The sequence below is a fragment of the Hyaena hyaena genome, unplaced genomic scaffold (assembly GCF_003009895.1).
Source record: "Hyaena hyaena isolate Hyena2069 unplaced genomic scaffold, ASM300989v1 scaffold_339, whole genome shotgun sequence".
Lineage (NCBI taxonomy): Eukaryota > Metazoa > Chordata > Mammalia > Carnivora > Hyaenidae > Hyaena > Hyaena hyaena.
This window is the reverse complement of record NW_024080971.1, coordinates 525,130-545,500: the sequence shown is the minus strand read 5'-3', so window position 1 is coordinate 545,500 and position 20,371 is coordinate 525,130. Positions and strand designations below refer to the sequence as shown.

Here is a 20,371-nt window from a genome sequence, read left to right as displayed (position 1 = left end):
CATTTCAATTATTGCAGAAAAACATTTCACAAAGTACAATACCCATTCATGATAAAAACCCTCAACAAAGTAAGTTTAGAGGAAACATACTTTAACATAATAAAGGCAAAAATGAACCACAGCTAACACACTCAATGGTGAAAAATAAGAGCCTTTCCCCTAAGGTCAGGAACAAGACAAGGATGTCCACTCTCACCACTTTTACTCAACATAGTACTGAACTCCTGGCCACCGCAATTATACAACATAAAGAAATAAACAATATCCAGATTGGTAAGGAAGAAGAAAAACTTTCACTATTTGCAGATCACATGATACCAAATGTAGAAAACCCTGAAGACTCCACCAAAAAAAACAACTAGAACTAATGAGTGAATTCAGTGAAGTCACCAGATGCAAAATCAACATACAGAAATCCACTGCATTTCTAAACACTGAAAATGAAGTAGCAGAAAGAGAAATTTAAAAAATAGTCCAATTTACAACTCCGTCTAAAATAATAAAATATCTAGGAAAAAACAGAACAGGAGGTGAAAGACCTGTGTTCTAAAAACTATAAAATACTGATCTTAAAAAAACTGAAGAGAACACAAACAAATAGAAAGATATCCCATGCTCATGGATTAGAACAAATGTCCATGCTACCCAAAGCAACCTACAGATTTAAAGCAACCCCTTTCAAAATACCAACAGCATTTTTCATAGAACTAGAACAAATAATCCTAAAGTTTGTATGGAACCACAAAAGATCCTGAGTAGACAAAGCAGTCTTGAAACAACTAGAGAAAAGAAAAACACAACTATAGGTAGTACAATCCCAGATTTCAAGATACACTACATAAAGCTTTAATAATCAAAATAATACAGTACTGGCACAAAAACAGACATCAATGGAACAGAATAGAAAACCCAGAAATAAACCCACGATTATATTATATGGAAAAACTGCACAGCTGTATGCAAAAGAATGAAACTGGACCACTTTCTTACACAAAAATAGACTCAAAATGTTTTAAGGACCTCAATGTGATCTGAAATCAGGACAATCCTAGAAAAAAACACAAGCAGTAATTTCTCTGACATTGGCTATTAAACTGGTAAGAACAGATACTACACTTGATCTTAGCCAAAAGGCCAAGAAGCGATTCTCTGACATTGGCTATAACAATATTTTTCTAAAGATGCCTCCTGAGGCAAGGGAAACAAAAGCAAAAATAAACTATTGGGACTATATGAAAATAAAACACTTCTGCACAATGAAGTAGACAATCCATAAAACTAAAGGGCAACCTGTGGAATGGGAGAAAATAATTGCAAATGACATATCCAATAAAGGGTTAGTATCCAAAACAGAGAAAGAACTTACAGAACTCAACACACATCCCCTCACACACACCCACACATGCGTGCGCACACACACACACACACAAATAAATAAATCCCATTTTAAAATGGGAGAAGATATAAACAGACATTTCTCCAAATGTCTGCCATATAGATGGCCAACAAACACATGGAGAGATGTTCAATGTCACTCGTCATCAGGGAAATGCAAATCAAAATCACAATGAGATACCACCTCACACCTCTCAGAATGGCTAAAATCAACAACACATACTAGCAAGGATGTGGAGAAAAAAGAACCCTCATGCACCTGCAGATGGGAGTTGAAACTAGTGTAGCCACTTGAAAACACTACGGAGGTTCCTTCAAAAATTAAATATAAAATTGCCATATGATCCTATAATTCCACTACTGGGCATTTACCCAAAGAATGTACAAACACTAATTTGAAAAGATATATGTACCCTTATGTTTATTGCAGCATTATTTACAATGGCCAAATTATGAATCAGTCCAAATATCCATGGACAGATATATGGATAGATGTGGTATACATATACAATGGAATATCACTCAGCCATAAAAAATAATGAAATCTTTACAATGACATGGATGGATCTAGAGAGTATTATGTGAAGTGACAGATATCAGTCAGAGAAAGACAAAGAGCATATCATCTCCCTCATATGCAGAATTTAAGAAACAAAACAAACAAACAAAAAAGACAAACCGGGCTCCTGGGTGGCTCAGTCAGTTAAGAGTCCGACTTTGGCTCAAGTCATGATCTCACAGCTTGTGAGTTGGAGCCCCGTGTTGGGCTCTGTGCTGACATCTCGGAGCCTGGAGCCTGCTTCAGATTCTGTGTCTCCCTCTCTCTCTGCTCCCCTCCCCCACTCTGTCTCTCTCTCTCTCAAAAAAAAAAAAAAAAAACATTAAAAAAAGAGAGACAAACCAAGAAAAACAGACTCTTAACTATAGAGAACAAGCTGATGATTACCAGAGGGGAGGACGGGGTGGGGGGTGGAATGTGTGAAGTAGGTGAAAGGGATTAAGAGTACACGTATCAGAGTGTCTGGGTGGCTCAGCCAGTTTAGCATCCAACTTTCGGCTTTGGCTCGGGTCATGATCTCACAGTTCATGGGATGGAGCCCCACAGCAGCTCTGCATTGACAGCACAGAACCTGCTTAGGCCTCTCTCTCACCTCTCTCAATAAATAAATAAACATTAAAAACTTTAAAAAAAGAGAGAGTGTGTACACTTATCTTGATAAGCACTGAGTAATACATAAAATTTTTGAATCACTATATTGTACACTTAAACTAATACAACATTGTGTGCTTACTGAAGTTAAAAACATAACAGTGGCCACAATTTTATAACCCACTAACAGGTCACAACTGAAGATTAAAAAACCCATAGTATAAATAATGGAGCAAGAGCTTTGTACTTTATAGAGTTATACTCTCATCCTTGAGGCAAGTTGATATGTTTTTAGTTTGGAGATTTTTTATTGTAGAATGATCTTATTCTTTATTGGGTGACAATAATTGGGTGACAATGAATTAAGAAATGATTTGTAATGTAACTGTTACATGTAACCTACTCATTAAGTACTGGTTTCCCAATAAATATTAGACTTTTCTTATTCTCTCCTATTTTCACCATCTTCCCTTTGTTTCTACACTCTCTTTGTGCTAGCGATATGATAAGCTACGATTGGGAAGAAGGATTATCACTCAGATCTAAAAACTATATATTACAGATGGGCTTGTTGTCACAAAAATCATAGGAATTTCTATTTTAACTGCCTTGGTAGTTTTTCCCTTGAACTTCAAGTGTTTTGTTTTTGTCTTTTGGGCACGGAAAATCTTAAGTGAAATATAGAATATGTTAAGTATCATACTAATCATTGATGTCACTCACTGATATTTCAGGTGGTCTTCCATCAGTAGGGTTTACACTCGCTTCCCACCCTCTTGGAAGTGAATTTGAGTAGAGGTGACATGAGCTACTTCCCAATGGAAACCTTTAAAATCTACCAACAATTTGTCCTTTCCTTCACATTATCACAATGACCAGTGATGTTTCACATGTGGAGGCTCCATCAGCTCCTCTCTGAGTGAAAACAGCTAGGACCGGAGCCCTCTCCTTACCTAAAATGAGCATATAACAAGTCCTTCAAAATAAAGTTTTCTTAAGACACTGAGAGTTGGGCGTTATTACCATAGCACAGCCTAGTGTATTTACTGATTAAAAATCTAATGTCCCTTAATGATATAAGTGATGGAATTAGTTTACTACTGGTGCTCTAACAAAGTACCACAGACTGGGTGGCTTTAAACAACAGAAATTTATTTTCTCACAAATCTAGTGGCTACAAGTTGAAGATCAATGTGTGCAAGATTGGTTTCTTCTGACGTCTCTCTCCTTGGCTTACAGAGGGGCCATGTTTTCCCAGTGTCTTCACATGGTCTTCTCTCTATGCCTATGTCCTAATCTCTTCTTATAAGGACATCAGTCATCTTGGACTCAGGCTTACCCTAATGACCTCATTTTAATTCAGTGATCTCTTTGAAGACTGTGTCTGAAAATACAATCACATACGGAGGTACTGGGGATTAAGATTCCAACATGTGATTTTTGTGGGGATACAACTCAGCACATAACAGTAATGGTTCACTTGGCCTAAGGTGAATTATTTTGTATCACTTACCTTAAGACCAAGTAAAAATGTAAACCTTCAACTGTCACCTCAAGTTCAACCAGGGTCTGATAATTAATTTGACATGATACCCGTTGAGTATCTAAACCAATTTACTTTATCTATCAGTTTGGGTCACAAAGCCAGGGGCATTTGTTACTCTTCTTCATGGACCATCAATAAATATCCAATACTTGCATCCATCTAGATCCAAAACAACCACAGAAATATGAATAATTGATCAAATAAGAAATTTTTTTCATTTCATTTAAGAGAATGTAACTTCTAGGAAAGCAAGGGCCTCATTTTTTCCCCTCTTTGAACAAAGATTGTCTCTGGCAGCTACTCAAATGAATAAATAGATGAATTTATGAATGAGAATTAAAAACCCAAAAAGCTGCCACTGAATTGCTTTGCATAGCCTAGAAATATTAAGTATAACTTCTCCCAAATGATATTTTTATCTGAGGATTGGGTATAAACATTAGAGATAACATGTCTCAGAAGGAAACATCCTTCTAGAATGTTAATACAAACATTTTCACGAATTCTTATCTAATCCTCCCTATCACTCCTCTTCTATTGATAACGAGTTGGGTAATAACCAAGACTGTTGAAAGGATTAAAAGTAGGGGCTCCTGGGTGGCTCAGTAGGTTAAGTGTCCAACTTCAGCTCAGGTCATGATCTCACAGCCCTGGGTTCAAACCCCATGTCAGGCTCTGTGTTGACAGTCTAGAGCCTGGACCCTGCTTCTGATTCTGTCTCCCTCTCTCTCAGCCCCTCCCCCATTCACGCTTGCTCTCTCTTGCTCTCTCTCAAAGGTAAAATAAACGAAAAAAAATCTAGGGGCGCCTGGCTGACTCAGTCGGCTAAGTGCCCGACTTCGGCTCAGGTCATAATCTCACGGTACATGGGTTCAAGACCCGCGACAGGTTCTGTGCTGACAGCTACTCAGAGTCTGTTTCAGATTCTGTATCTCTCTCTCTCTGACCCTCCCCTGCTTGAGCTGTCTCTTTCTGACTCAAAAATAAATAAAAAACATTTAAAAACATTTTTTTAATCTAAAGAAAAGATTGAAAGTAAAAAAAGTTTCTCATGTTCTGAAAGGCAGCCAAATTCAAAATATAGAAAGAATTTCAAAGAAAATGAAGCAACAGCTACTAGTAGAATGACACTGTGTAGTAAGAATAGCAAGGATACATGACGCAATATCTTTGGCCGCTCGCACCATCTATGTAATAGCACTGAATCATGGGCGTTTCTCTAACCTAGTGGGTGGATGGGGGCGGGGGGGGAGGAGAAGCAGCTCTCCCCATGCTGAGAATGACAGTGACGATGTGGGTGATGTTTTTTTTCATTTCAGGTCTTTTTTTTTTTTAAATAAAAGTCTTAATTGTTTCACAAGTTTTACCTCATCAAAATGACTTGAATACGGAAGAGGCAGTATAGTCCAATTTAAGAAAGAGCTGAACTGGAAGTCAGGAGCCTGGTTTTCTGGATCATCTCTGTGATAAATTAGCTAAATGATCTTGAGTGAGTCACTGAACTTCTCTGGGCCCGGTTTCTTCACTCATGAAGCCAGAAGCCCCACACAAGAGCTACCAATGCTCTTCTCTGGTTGAAGTAATGGGTGGGGGAGGCAGAGCCTGGCTCCATTGGCCTATTTGCCCCCAGATCTCCACTCAGCATCGTCAGTGTCCCAGGGGCCCTTGCTCCAAACCCAGTGCCCTTCACACCACTGAACACAGCTTAACTAGAAGCTCTATATGGTCTGAGGTGCCTGAGTGGCTCAGTAAGTTAAGTGTCTGACTCTTGGTTTTGGCTCAGGTCATGATCTCACAGTTCATGAGTTCGAGCCCCACATTCAGCAGCACAGAGCCTGCTTGGGATTCTCTCTCTGCACCTCTACCACTCATGGTGTGTGTGTGTGTGTGTGTGTGTGTGTGTGTGTGTGTGTGTGTGTGTCTTAAAATAAAGTAAACAAATTTTTTTTCAAAAAAGCTCTATATAGTTGTCTTACCAACCAAAAAACTGCCACTTCTATGAGTTTTTCTCTTGTCACTAAGTTCCTGAGTATAAGCTGAAGGCCCTTTTATAAAGTTTGTCTGGAAAAACAAATATGCCTAATTTTGACACTACCTTATGCTTTTTCAAACATTTGGGCATCTACTCCTCCCTCTTCCTAAAATTTATTCTGTTCCCTTTTATTTTCCCTTCCTATAACACATTTCACTATTGCTGCCAGAAAACTCCTTTTCAACTTAAGGTTGAAAGCCCTGTTCGGGATTTCCTACCTCTAGAGTAAGCCTTCCCTGAGGACTATTCAACTCTGTTCTGGTTCTCAAAGTAATTCCTCTATTTTACTACCCTCTCCTATGTCCACATCTATTATTACATGGACTTCAGTGCCTTATGATTATTTCTGTAACCATTGCCTTCCTTTGGTGTGAGTCCTTAAAGGAAGAAACTGTGTCCTATTCATCTTTATACCTTTATTCCCCATACCTAACACTGTGCTTAGTGGTTACCGATATGGACTCAAAAGAGATTTATTGGACTAAAGAGATATTCTAGACATGAAGCAACTCTGTAATAGGAGTTAAAGGTGACACTGTGTTCACGGAAGCCCACATATGGAGTTGAGTTCACTGATCTAACAACAACCAGATCTGATTTTTTTCCCTAACAGATTGAATGTTAGGAGAGTGGGATGGGACCAGCGGTGTGTTAAGGAGAGATTTTTAGCATTGCTAAATCACAAGTTAGAAAGAATATTTTTCCTTGGAAAAGTTTTGCTTTATTTATTCCCCTTTAGTTGTTTTATTTCTGGGAAATTGAGAATTCTTATTTGAAGATCAATTTTTTTCTGGACTACCCACCATGGCCTTGAGCATGATGTCCTAGAACAAACTATTCCCTGGAGAGATCTGAATGAGGAGACAGAAACAAGGTCATTTTCAAAACAGCTTTAAAATTTAGCCTGCCTCCAAGTCTTTTCCCAGAAGCAAGACCCAAAGGCTAAAACAAAGTGATCTAGGTTAAACCACTAATTCCCTAAATGTAGTTGCACATCCTACCTAATCATTGCTCATTATTAAAGTGTGGAATACATTGACTTTTATCTGGGGGTGAGGTGGAATGGGACCATAAAAGCAAGCTATTAGTACTAATTACACCTTGCCTTTCACCTCGTCAGCAGAGCAAAGCTAAAATTTAAAGTCCTTGACAGAAAGGCAGTTTGACTGGGCATCCTTTATTTTAGTAGCCTATGGTTAGGGTTTATTTTCAGTTTTACTAGCAGAGAAAGATAAAACGTCAAAACTGAAAATACTGCCGTCATTACAGTCTGGAGCAGCTGATTTACCATCATCTGAAAAGCAGCAACATCCTGGCAGGAGAATTCAGACCACTTAGTGACAAAGTCCTGACTTGTTCTGGAAATTAGTGGTGATCTAACAACAACCAGATCTGGGATGAATGTGGTGGTGAATTCACTCAAACAGGAAGCTCTGTGAAGAGCGGAGGGTGGAGTGGACCTGCTGGACACTGTGAATTTTATTTTTTGTTTGATTTTTATTTGAATTCCAATTAGTTAATAAACAGTATAATAGTAGTTTCAGGTGTACAATAAAATGATTTAACACTTCCATATGATACCCAGTGCTCATCACAATACGTGCACTCCTTAATGCCCATCACCTATTTTACCCATCCCCCACCCACCTCCCCTCTGATAACCATCAGTTTCTTTTGTAGTTAAGAGTCTGTTTCTTGGTTTACCTCTGTCTTTTTTTTCCCCTTTGTTCATTTGTTTTGTATGGTATTTGTCTTTCTCTGCTGTATTTCGCTTAGCATAATACTCTCTAGCCCCACCTATGTTGTTGCTAATGGCAAGATTTCATTCTTTTTGATGGCTGAGTATATTCAATTGTGCATATATACCACATCTTCTTTATCTACTCATTGGTTGAGGGACACTTGGGCTCTTTCCATAATTTGGCTATTGTAGGTAATGCTGCTGTAAACATCAGGGTGCATGTATCACTTTGAAAAAGTATTTTTGTATTTTTTCTGCAAATTCCTGGTAATACAGTTGCTGGGTCCCATAGGATAGTTATTTCTAACTTTTTGAGGAAACTCCATACTGTTTTCCAGAGTGGCTGCACTAGTTCACATTCCCACCAACAGCGTATGAGGCTTCTCCTTTCTCCACATCCTGCCAACACGTGTCGTTTCTTGATTTTAGCCATTCTGGCACGTGTGAGGTGACATCTCATGGTAGTTTTGATTTGTACTTCCATGATGATGAGTGAGGTTGAGCATCTTTTCATGTGTCTGTTGGCCATGTGGATGTCTTCTTTGGAAAAATGTCTATTTGTGTCTTCTGCCCATTTTTTATTAGATAATTCTTTTTTGGGGGTGTTGAGTTTTATAAGCTCTTTATAGATTTTGGATACTAACCCTTTATCTGATATGTCATATCTTCTTGCAATCCATGGGTTACCTTTTAGTTTTGTTGATTGTTTCCTTTGCTGTGCATAAGCTTTTTATTTTGATCAAGTTCCAATCATTTATTTTTGCTTTTATATTCCCTGCCTCAGGAGACATATCTAGAAAGAACTTATGGCTAATGTCAAAGAAGTTACTGCCTGTGTTCTCCTCTAGGATTTCGATGGTTTCTTATCCCACATTTAAGTCTTTAATCCATTTTGAATTAACTGTTGTGTATGGTGTAAGAAAGTGGTCCAGTTTCCTTCTTTTACGTGTTGCTGTCCAGTTTTCTGGACACCATTTGTGGAAGAAACTTTTTCCCATTAGATATTCTTTTCTACTTTGTCAAAGGTTAATTGACTGTGTTGTTGCAGGTTTATTTCCGGGTTTTCTTCTGTTCTATTGATCTATGTGTCTATTTTTGTGCTAGCATCATACTCTTTTGATTACACAGTTTTACTATATGACTTCAACTCCAGAATTGTGATGCTTCCAGTTTTGCTTTGCTTTTTAAAGGCTCCTTTGGCTATACAGGGACTTTTGTGGTTCCATACAAATATTAGGATTGTTTTTTCTAGTTTTGCAAAAAAAAAAAAAAAATGCTGTATTTTGATAGAGATTGCATTAAATCTGTAGATTTCTTTGGGTAATATATTTGTTCTTCCAATCTATGAGCATGGGATGTCTATTTCTTTGTGTCATCTCTCGTTTCATCAATGTTTTATAGTTTTCAGAGTACAAGTTTTTCACCTCTTTGGTTAGGTTTATTCCTAGGTGTCTTATTATTTTTGGTGCAATTGTAAATGGGATTGATTCCTTGATTTCTCTTTCTGCTGCTTCATTATTGGTGGATAGATATGCAGCAGATTTCTGTACACTAATTTTGTAATCTTGCAACCGCTTTTAGCGGTTTTTTTGCAGAGTCTTTCAGGTTTTCTATATAGAGTATCATGTCATCTGCAAATAGTGAAAGTCTGACTTCTTCCTTGCCTATGTGGATCCCTTGTATTCCTTTTTGTTGTCTGACTGCTGAGAGTAGGGCTTCCAATTCTATGTTAAATAATAGTGGTGAGATTGGACATCCCTGTCTTATTCCTGGCCATAGAGGAAAACTCTGTTTTTCCCCACTTAGGATGATATCACCTGTGGATTTTTCATATACAGCCTTTATCGTGTTGAGTTCTGTTTCCTCTAAACCTACTTTCCTGAGGGTTTTATCCTGAATGGATGTTGTCCTTTGTCAAATGCTTTCTCTGCATCCACTGAAAGGATCAAATGGTTCTTACCCTTTCTGTTATTAATGTAGTGTATAACACTGACTGATTTGCAAATACTGAGCCACCTTGCAACCCAGGAATAAATCCCACCTGATCATGGTGAGTTATTTTTTTAATGTACTGTTGGATTCAGTTTACTAGTATTTTATTGAGAATCTTTGCATCCGTGTTCATCAGGGATCGTGGCCTGTTAAATTTTAGAGTCACAAATAAACTGACAACAATATCTTGACCTCCTTATTCCTTCACCAGTGCAGACAAAGTTGTAGGTGAGAGGTCAAAGCAAGGTGGCTTAGGAAAAGATATAGATCTTCCTATTGGAAACTGGAAATCGCCATGGACTGGGTGGGAGGAAAACAGCTGATTAAGGTGAAATGCAATATTATAGCATCAGAATATCAATTTGTCAATTTGGCTTCACTAAGCCTTATACCAATTTTTAAACTTTCTAACTTAAAGAAAAGAATATTTTAATCCGTGCAAATGGTTTTGATTATATCCTATATCTGTGTCCTCTATATTAATGGTAGAGAGTGCCAGGCCCTTACTAAGCTTTTTGAATCATCACAAGAACCTTATGGTATGGGACTATTATTAGCTCTGTTGTGCCAAAAAGGCTAGAACTGTTAAGGAATTAATCCAATTTTCCTTGGATAAGATGTTCTGGAGTAAATAAATTTGGTAAATAAAATTTATTTAGAATAAATAAACTAGACTCGGAAGTCAATACTTTGCTGTTTTCATGGGGAAAATGGGAAAGATACAGACCTTGTATGAATCTCTAAGGACCATGTGAAATGAATATTAGGAAAAATACATTTTATTAGTGCATCTTCAAAGAGGAAATAACATAATTGGTCATAATCAAAAAGAATCTCTTTAATGAACTCTCTCAATGTCTTTTAAATATGCTAAGGAGACCCAAACCCTGAAAATGATGGCATCTGTCTCAGAACACCATAAAATAGGAATGTAGACATGGATGTCATTTAAAGTGGAAACAAACTTTCCTCTCAGAAAATATACTTGCACTCTGTGTGTGCATCCGAAGCTCTTAGCAGGACTGACAGTAGATACATGTGAGGGGCTGAATGTGTGTGACCCCTCAAAATTCACATATGGAACCTCCAATGCCCAGCATGGCTACACTTGATTTTTTAATATATATTTTATATTATACATTACTACTTTACATATATTAAATATAATACTCATTTTAGGGAATTCTCTCACATGATTATGGAATTGGCAGATCTAAAATCTGCAGGGCTGATTTCAACTGTGGCTATATTCGGAGATGGAGCCTCTCAGGAAGTAAAGTTCAATGAGTTCACAAGGGTGGAATCCTGATCCGGTAGGATTAGATTCCTCATAAGAAGAGGCACCTGAGAGGGGTGCCTGAGTCATGATCTCAAGGTCCGAGAGTTTGAGCACCGCATCGGCTCTGTGCTGACAGCTCAGAGCCTGGAGTCTGCTTAGGATTCTGTGTCTCGCTCTGTCTCAAAATTAAACATTAAAAAAAAGTTTTTTTAAAGAAAAAGAAGGAGAAGAAGAAGCACCAGAGAGGTCAAGGAAAGGCCATGTGAGGACAGAGGAGCCATCTACAAGCCAGGAAGACAGCTGCCACCAGATAATGAGCCCTGCTGGGCACTTGATCTTGGATTTTCCAGCTCCCAGACTTGTGGGAAGATGAATTTTTACAGTTTAAGCCACCCAGTTTGTGGCATTTCATTATGAAGTTCTGAAGAGATGAACACAATGTAGTATGTCGAAAAATCGCATGCTCAGATTTTTACTTTATATTTTTTATAGTTAGTGATTCCTTTTGTTTGCTGCAAACAAAAGTAGGCCTTGGTATTAAGTCTCAAAAACCTAAGAAAGATCAAAGACCAAATAAATAATACTCTGTATTAATTCATTCCTTTCTATAATTTTAGAAAAGTACATCATATTTTATTTCATGTCAACAAGCTTTATTCAGCTCCTGGAAGACCACAGTGTCCTAGAGGATGGCCAGGACTCACTGGACAGATAAGAAATGTCCTAAGCTTCGTTACTTTGAGAATATCTTCTGCTAGGAAAGCTTTCACATTTTTAAATTGTTGTTCATTTGGAAAATCATTTTACAAATAACCAATATTTACTGGAAATTTCTAGGGAATAAATTTATCCTTGATACCACTACCCGGACATATTGTTAACATTCTGGAAGAATTATAGTCAACAGATATGTATCCTGTTTACATTATCCTTCTTTATAGAGGACATAGATACTTCAGAGCATGGATTTAGAGAATCTGAACCATGCTGGACACTGTCACAAACTCGGTCAGTTCAAGAAAAGACCACTCTTCCTGGTCTCAAAAGAGAAGTGATAGGAATCTATATTGCCTACCAATTCTAGCATTTGTTACATGAATATATTTTTACATGATATTAGAGCCTGAGTTTTCTCAAAGACAGAATAACATGAATGTCATGTTATAATCAGTACCACGCAGCCCCTAATGTAGATGGAACAGTATGATTTGTGTGGAACTCAATTTATTTGAAGGTCTAACTAATTTAAAGGGTGGGGGCATGCCTGAGTGGCTCTGTTGGTTAAGCTGTGACTCTTGATTTCAGTTTAGGTCATAGTCTAACAGTTCATGGGTTTAAGCCCCATGTTGGGCTCTGTAATGTCAGCACAGAGCCTGCTTGGATTCTCTGCCTCTCCCTCTCTCTCTCCCGTTCACCCCCTCAAAAATAAAATAAACAGTATTAAAAATCATATAAATAAATAATGAAGCAAACAAACTCAACAGGAATACTGGAAATTTTCCAGAGCTGAACTCCTAACCCACAGATCAGTAAGTGAGTCAACAGTGTCACAACTGTGTAATCATAGCAACCATAATAGTCCTTGGTACTATTTATAGGAATGGAAGAAAAGGAAAAACTGGGAACCAGGTTTACTATCCGACCTACTGTTCTTATATATTTTCTTCTGTTTACTCCCAGATTAAATATCTTTGGAGTTAAAAATCAGCTTGAATACTCCCCATTCCTTGGAGTCTTGGAATGACACACAAACAGGAAGAAAACAAGTGTCAGGTGGAAAGAGGCTTCTCTTTACTGTAAGCCCAAATCTAGGAGTCTAGGGCTACTACTATAACACAGAGCAAGCTCAATGGCATGACTCTTCAGGTTTACTCACGGGCATTACTAAATAATAAAACCTGGTTGTTTCTCTGTCAGGCTACTTTTTAAGGTACTTTACAAACAGGTGGTAAGAGGGGTGCCTGACTGGTTCAGTCGGTTAAGTGTCTGACTTTGGCTCAGGTCATGATCTTGTAGCTCTTGGGTTTGAGACCCACTTTGGGCTCTGTGTTGACAGCTCAGAGCCTGGAGCCTGCTTTGGATTCTCTGTCTCCCTCTCTCTCTGTCCCTCCCCCATTCACATTCTGTCTCTCTGCTACTCAAATATAAACATTAAATTTTTTAAATAAGATAATAAAATAAAATAAAATAAAATAAAATAAAATAAAATAAAATAAAATAAAATAAAATAAAAAGAGGAGGTAACAAATGCCTCTGGAGTACACTGTTTTTAGCTACCTAACATGCTACAACAGAAAAACTATGGCAACTCCACCAGCAGCTCCTATTCCCCAAGTATTACAGGCCACAAAGAACATGCAAACTGTGGTTTCAAACTCTATATAAAACTGTAAATGAGACAGCTTCATACTAGTGTTTCATCATGGATTCTCTCTCTGGGCTCTATACTGTGGGCAAGGTACTTAATATCTTGGAGTGTCTGTTTCCTCGTTGTAAAACAGGAATAACAATGTCTTGCTCAGTATTGCTATAAGAATAACAAAGAACATTCCTAGGTATATCAAGTCAATGTCTATTCAGGAAACAGAAACTACTCTACAGATTTCAAATAGAGGGCATTAATGCAGGGGGTTGGCTACAATGACATAAGTCAGGCTGGAGGGCACAAGAGAGGGGTCAACAATGCCACCATAAGAAAGCTGTTACCACCACTGCTGTCACCTCCTACGACTGCTACGGTAGTAGGGAAATAACCCAGGAGACTGCACTCACACTGAGGAGTCCACCCACACTGTCACAGATACTGTGAAAGGCACCGCTACTTCTGCTATTGGAACTGCTCTGCCACCACTTAGCAAGGACCCAGGCACTGACATCCCCACGGAGAAGTCTGCTCTCCTACCACAGCTCCTCTCCCAGGTGCTTCCAAAAGCACGGGGTCAATGGCTTCCTTCTTCCTCCTGCCTACTAATCTACCAAGTTGCCATGTGGAACCATCCATAAACCAGGTGTCTATTTTTCTTCTTCTACCAGTTGATCAGAGGAAGTATGTCAGAAGCTGTTTCTCAAAGGGACAGTGCTTGCTTGCAGAGGAAGCCATGGCTTTGCTCCAAACTACCCATGAGATGTTAGGTGTGGATTGAGAGATGATAGCAGTAAAACAGAAGTAGGAGTTCTACAAGTCTGAGCCACTGATCATGAGATTTACTTTGTATTTTTAGGATCTGATCAAGTCTAATCTCATATACCCTGCTTCTACTTAATGACAGAATACTGCTGGGGTGCCTGGGTGGCTCAGTCAATTAAGCAACTGACTCCTGATTTCGTCTCAGTTCATGATCTCATGATTCATGAGATTGAGCCTTGCATCAGGCTCTGTGCTGACAGTGCAGAGCCTGCTTGGGATTCTCTCATTCTCTCTCTCCCTGTCTCTCTGCCCCTCTCTCACTCTCTCTCCCTCTCAAAATAAATAAATCAATTTTTTTTTAATGAAAAGAATTCTGTTGCCATGCCCTTGTTTAATGCCTGGTGAATCAGATAATACCTAGTTTACAATGGACCGTTGGGATATCCAATGATCAAGCATTGGCTTTTACCAGGGCCCAAAAAGCATACCAGGAACTCTTTCTACAGGGACAGTGGTAGTTTGTAGGAGAGGGCACAGTTTTTCCCCCAAGGCCCTCAGGATCTGCCACAGAAGTTCGTTTTAGAGCATTTCAGAACCTCCACAGAGCATCCTAATTTGTAATAAGCCACTTGGACACAACCACTGAATCTGCCAGTCATAAAACCCAAATAGCAGAGAAGCCCCATTATTTTGGTAGTTTTGCAGGTTACTCAGTAAGTACTCAAAGTAGCATGATGAAATGTGTATTATTTATTCCACAATGCAAACAGGAACACAAAAACACTGCACCTCTTTCATAGTGGTGAGTGCAGCAACTTGTCTTTTTACTTTGGAGGAGATGTCCCAGAGGTCCCAGAAGTTACTCTCCTCAAGTCAAACTCCACCAAGGTGTGAGATCTTTGAATTTTCATGAGACTTATTTCCCGCCTTCTCACACACACGTGTAATTTTCAAAGGCAGTAATTCTCAAACTTTAATGCTCATCACAACTGCCCTGCGGGGTTGTTAAAACACAGATTAATCTATCCCTAATTTCTGATACAGTAGGCTTTGGATGGGGCTGAGGCTGGAGAATTTTGTGACTCGCTGTTCTAAGTCATTGAAAGTAGTTGTTACTTCCCAATCACCAGGATCGATGAGCATAATATAATCTATGTAATGGATCATCATGTTATATAGAAAATTGAGATAACCAAGGTCCTCACAGGCTAGATTATGATCAAGAGAACATGAGAATTAACAATGACTCAAGTGAAGGTAAACTTCTGTCCTTACCAGATGGAAGCAAAATGTTCCTCATAAATTGGTATAGAAAGGGAAAAAATTGGGGCGCCTGGGTGGCTTAGTCGGTTAAGCGTCCAACTTTCCGACTTTCGCTTAGGTCATGATCTTGTGGTTTGTGGGTTCGAGCCCCGCGTCGGGCTCTGTGCTGACTACCAGCTCGGAACCTGGGGCCTGTTTCAGTCTGTGACTCCCTCTCTCTCTGACCCTCCCCTGCTCACGCTGTCTCTCTCTCCTAGAAATAAATAAAACATTTAAAAAAAAAAAAAGGGGGGGAAAATTTTTTTGGCCACGTCAATAAATATATAACGTGTTCCAAAGGCTGTATTTGTTTCTCTAAATCTTGTATTTATAATTTGTAATTGGCATTTATAATTGGAATTATTTATCACATGATCACATTTCTAGAATTCTACATTCTCCAAGACCCATCTGCTTTTTCTCCAAAGGCAGTATTAATTAGGTTGGTGACAAGAATTAATACTTTTACATTTTTCAAAATTTTGATGATGAAATTCATTAATCTCTTTGAATCCCCCCATGGATCAGATAATTCTTTCAGTCTCTATCTTGGTCAGAATGGGAAGTTTCAAGGGCTTCTACTTGGCCCTCTCTATAATAATAGCCCTCAATCCACAGTTCACAAACCCATAGTGAGAATTCTACCTATTCTGTTACCAAAAATGTCACTTCAACTATGCATTTGAGAATTCTGAAAATCACCATAACGTAGTTTCATAGGCCTACTGGACCCACTGTGAGAACCAATCAGCCCCAAACCCCATATACCTGTATCAGACTACAATGGTATTTGACATCACCAGGGATTAGCAATTCAGAGCCACTGATGGATGATGCTGTAAAATCTCAGTATTTCCCTTTGCTCAGTACACAGTCATCCTGGTAGATGGAGTCATATCCCTTTGGGAAGGATTTGAAGAAGATTTACAGTATTTACTGACAAAAGTGTCCCAGGAAACTTCTTCAAGTTTACTCAATTTCCCCTTCATTTAGGTGGGCTTGAGTCTTTGAACTGCCTCATATATGGAAGCTGAGTGAAAGAACACGACTTTTTTTGTGCAGACTCAAACATTTTCTCCTTAGTCCTAGAGTTTTACCAATTATAAGGTAGGCTGCCAATATATTTTACACCATAAGGACTTTTAAAAAATTAGCAATTGCCAAAAATCCCTGCAAGCTGCAACTGGTTGTCCCTGTTGCCCCCCATGCAAATATACCTAGCAATGGACACTGCTCTGTATAGCCTCTGCCTCAGGCATTTGGGCCCCATCATCCCCACTGAACAAGAGGGTCTATTAAATTCAGCCTTTTTTGAGCTACCCACTGAAAAGCCATTACCACAGTACACTCTAGGTTTTTCCAATATAAACTGGCAAAATGTTATTTTTTTAATGTTAATCCCTTGGAACGTTTTGGGATCTATTTCTAATTATGGGGATAGAAGCAAAGATTAAGTGTCAAGAACCTTGAGGAGAGAAAGCAACTGTGTCCTGTAGGGTAAAATCTGGCTGTTCAAGAAAGGAAAAGGTAGACTTCAGATAGGGGAGGAGGAACTGTTTCTGAAAGTAAAGGATACTCAGGTGGTTTTAGGCGTTCAAGTTTCTTAGGCTCCTCTGACTACTCTCAAATGCCTCATTCCCATTCCAGTTCTCAAGGTCTCTTTATCTACCAGCCAACACCTCAACTGTAAAACACCTGGTGACATAGTGAATTTTAATTACATTGCAGATCTGCAGCCCACAGGACAAGTTCTGGGTCTGATTCCCAGATGTATCAGTCCTGCGTTTATAGGCTACAGGAGAGGAGATTCTTTCTGAGCGATCAGTAAAAAATCCCTGGTTCTCTTAACAAAGAGCTGGAAGTTTTAAATACTGAGCATTTCATTTCCTTTCTCTAGCTCTCCAGCAAAGTCAGAAGCAGCCAACAAACCCTAGAATCCTCGTCATCATCACTTCTTTTTTTTTTTAATGTTTTATTTATTTATTTCTAGGAGAGAGAGAGATACAGCGTGAGCAGGGGAGGGTCTGAGAGAGAGGGAGACAGACTGAAACAGGCTCCAGGCTCCGAGCTAGCAGTCAGCACAGAGCCCGACGCGGGGCTCGAACCCACGAACCGCGAGATCATGACCTAAGCGAAAGTCGGACGCTTAACCGACTAAGCCACCCAGGCGCCCCATCATCACTTCTAAACTAGTCACAATAGACAGTCATTCTCCTGAAGTCCTGCCTTTAAGAACAATGTATCCCAGGCCACTACAAACTATAGGTTCTGAGCATTTCACTTTCCTTTGTCATTTCAGGATATTTCATGTCCAAGCACAATCCAGTCAATAACAGATCCCAGATTCCATCGTTGAGGCTTTGTTTTCTAGGATCACAGTTTTATGTCATGTCTTATATCCAAACTTGTCAGAAAATACAACTCACTTTAGATGTATCAAACAGAAAAAAAAACATTTCCTGAAGGGAGTTGATTATAAAAGCATTTGAGGGAATGGAAGAGCAAAATGGAGAAAGAGATTAAAGATAGGAATGCTACAATTACTTCTAAACCATAATCTGGTATGACTTTCAGAGGAGCCGATGTGCTGCCGCAGAGGTTGTAAGTGCCCGATCCCAGCTGAACAGGAATCCAGGAGCCTGCACTGCTGCCAAGAAGCCAACATCTCCGGTGCTGCTATTGCCTGAGCACTACCCCCAAGCAGGAAATTAAAAAAACAAAAAAGTGGGGCACCTGGATGGCTCAGTCGGTTACGCATCCGACTTAGGCTCAGGTCATGATCTCACCGTTCGTGGGTTCGAGCCTTGCGATGGGCTCTGTGCTGACAGCTAGCTCAGAGCCTGGAGCCTGCTTTGGATTCTGTGTCTCCCTCTCTCTCTGACCCTCCCCTGTAATGCTGTCTCTCTGTCTCTCTCTCTCTCTCTCTCTCTCTCAGAAATAAATAAAAACATTTAAAAAAAATAAATAAAAAAATTTTTAAAAATGTGTTTTCCCTTCTCATTTTCCAGTTTCTCATTCATACCTCCCATTACAGGACCCAACTAAAAGCTAGCTTGCAAAGTAGCCTTGGAAATAGAGGTATGCTGTTTTCAGGCTTCTGCATCATACCCCACGCCCATCCAAGGGAAAGAAAGTTGGAAATGGAGCTGTTCAACCAGAAAGAATGACTGATAGCTCAGGAATTCTACTCATAGATGTTACTCATGTCCTTCCCCTAACCATACCCATGACAGACTTGTTATAAAGGCCTATCTTCAACTTTCTGACAGTCCTCTTTGCCTGGAACGAGGCAGGATGACAGTTAAGAGAAGAGTTGAGCCAGTTGTATATAAATAGAAGATTCTTTGGTATTTTTCAGGTAATGAAATTTCTATTTAAATCTTTGCCTGTAAATATCCAGGATACACTTTATCAACACCATCACTACAATACCCTAAATAAGCACCTCTGGTGATAACTGAATATTTCTTGAATATCCACTGAAGCATATTCTTCTATTAAGTGGTGTTTTGTTTGTGACAGAAATAAAGCAAAATAGGTGTGTTGTATTAACTTGTATAAAGCATAAGTCTCTGGTTCAAATCCTGGTCATGAATGAAGTCAGTCCCTAAGGGTGGATGACATTCTACATCCTGACCAATTTGGCTAAACACAACATCTGACAAAAATCATGTTACTTTTTTTCATGCCCAAAGATGAATAATATCTTAATCAATCATATTGTATAAAATTCTTCCTTTCTCTATAGACGTGAAAATATGATTTCTGTGCTGTGATTCAGAGAGTAAATAACTTTATAGTTTAACAGGAAATCATAGGTCTCTGACTCAGAGTTGCTAGAACTTGCAATCAGCTAGGCTTTAGAGACCTAAAAAGAGTCTGGTTCACTATACTAAAAGTGTATTCTGTTCTCAACAGATGAGACCAAATGGGCGCAAAATCTTTATTCAAACATTATATGCAGGTTAATTTGTCAAAAATCCATTTAGAATTTGGAAAGCAAAAAATTTTTTTATAAAAATTGCAGCATCCAAAGCTAAAAACCTTGGTTCAAAGGCACTATTTCTTTCCCTCTCCCACCCTATTTGTCAAATTTTTTATAAAATACCTCTTACTTCAATCGAAAGTATGTATGAAGTGCCTACTGTATATTTGGCTCAGATCTAGATACTTCAACTACATCATTAAATAAAACCAACACAGTAAAAAAAAAAAAAATTTTTTTTTAAGTTAAGGGTGTGCCTGAGTGGCTCCGCAGGTTAAGTGTCCAATTTTAGCTCAGGTCATGATCTGATGGTTCAATGGTTCGAGCACCGTATCGGGCTCTGTGCTGACAGCTCAGAGCCTGGAGCCTGCTTTGGATTCTGTGTCTCCCTCTCTCTCTGCCCCTCTCCCATTCATGTTCTATCTCTCAAAAATAAATAAATTGGTTAAAAAAAATTTTAAGTTCCCTGAAAATGAAACTACAACTTCTCCAGACTTGTGGGATACAGTGAAGCAGTGCTTTCTATGGTTTCTATTTGAATACATATATTTAAAAAAAATCTAAGTTTCCATCTTGGAAAATTAGATAAAAAGAATAATTTATTCTTAAGGCAGCAATAGAAAAGAAATAACAAAAATTAGAGCAGAAATCAATGAAATTAAAAACCAGGAAAACCATAGAGAAAATCAACAAAACCAAGAGCTGATTCTTTGAAAAAAAAAATTTATAAAAATAATACGCCTATTGGCAGATTGACCAAGAAAACCAAAGATGCAAATTGCCAATATCAGAAATTCAAGAGGGGCCATCACCACTTATTCC

General features: G+C 38.7%; 1 pseudogene; it reads right to left on the bottom strand.

Annotated features, from left to right (window-relative positions):
• Positions 1–1,004: 1,004 nt before the first annotated feature.
• LOC120243380 lies at positions 1,005–1,146 on the bottom strand (annotated as a pseudogene).
• Positions 1,147–20,371: the final 19,225 nt, after the last annotated feature.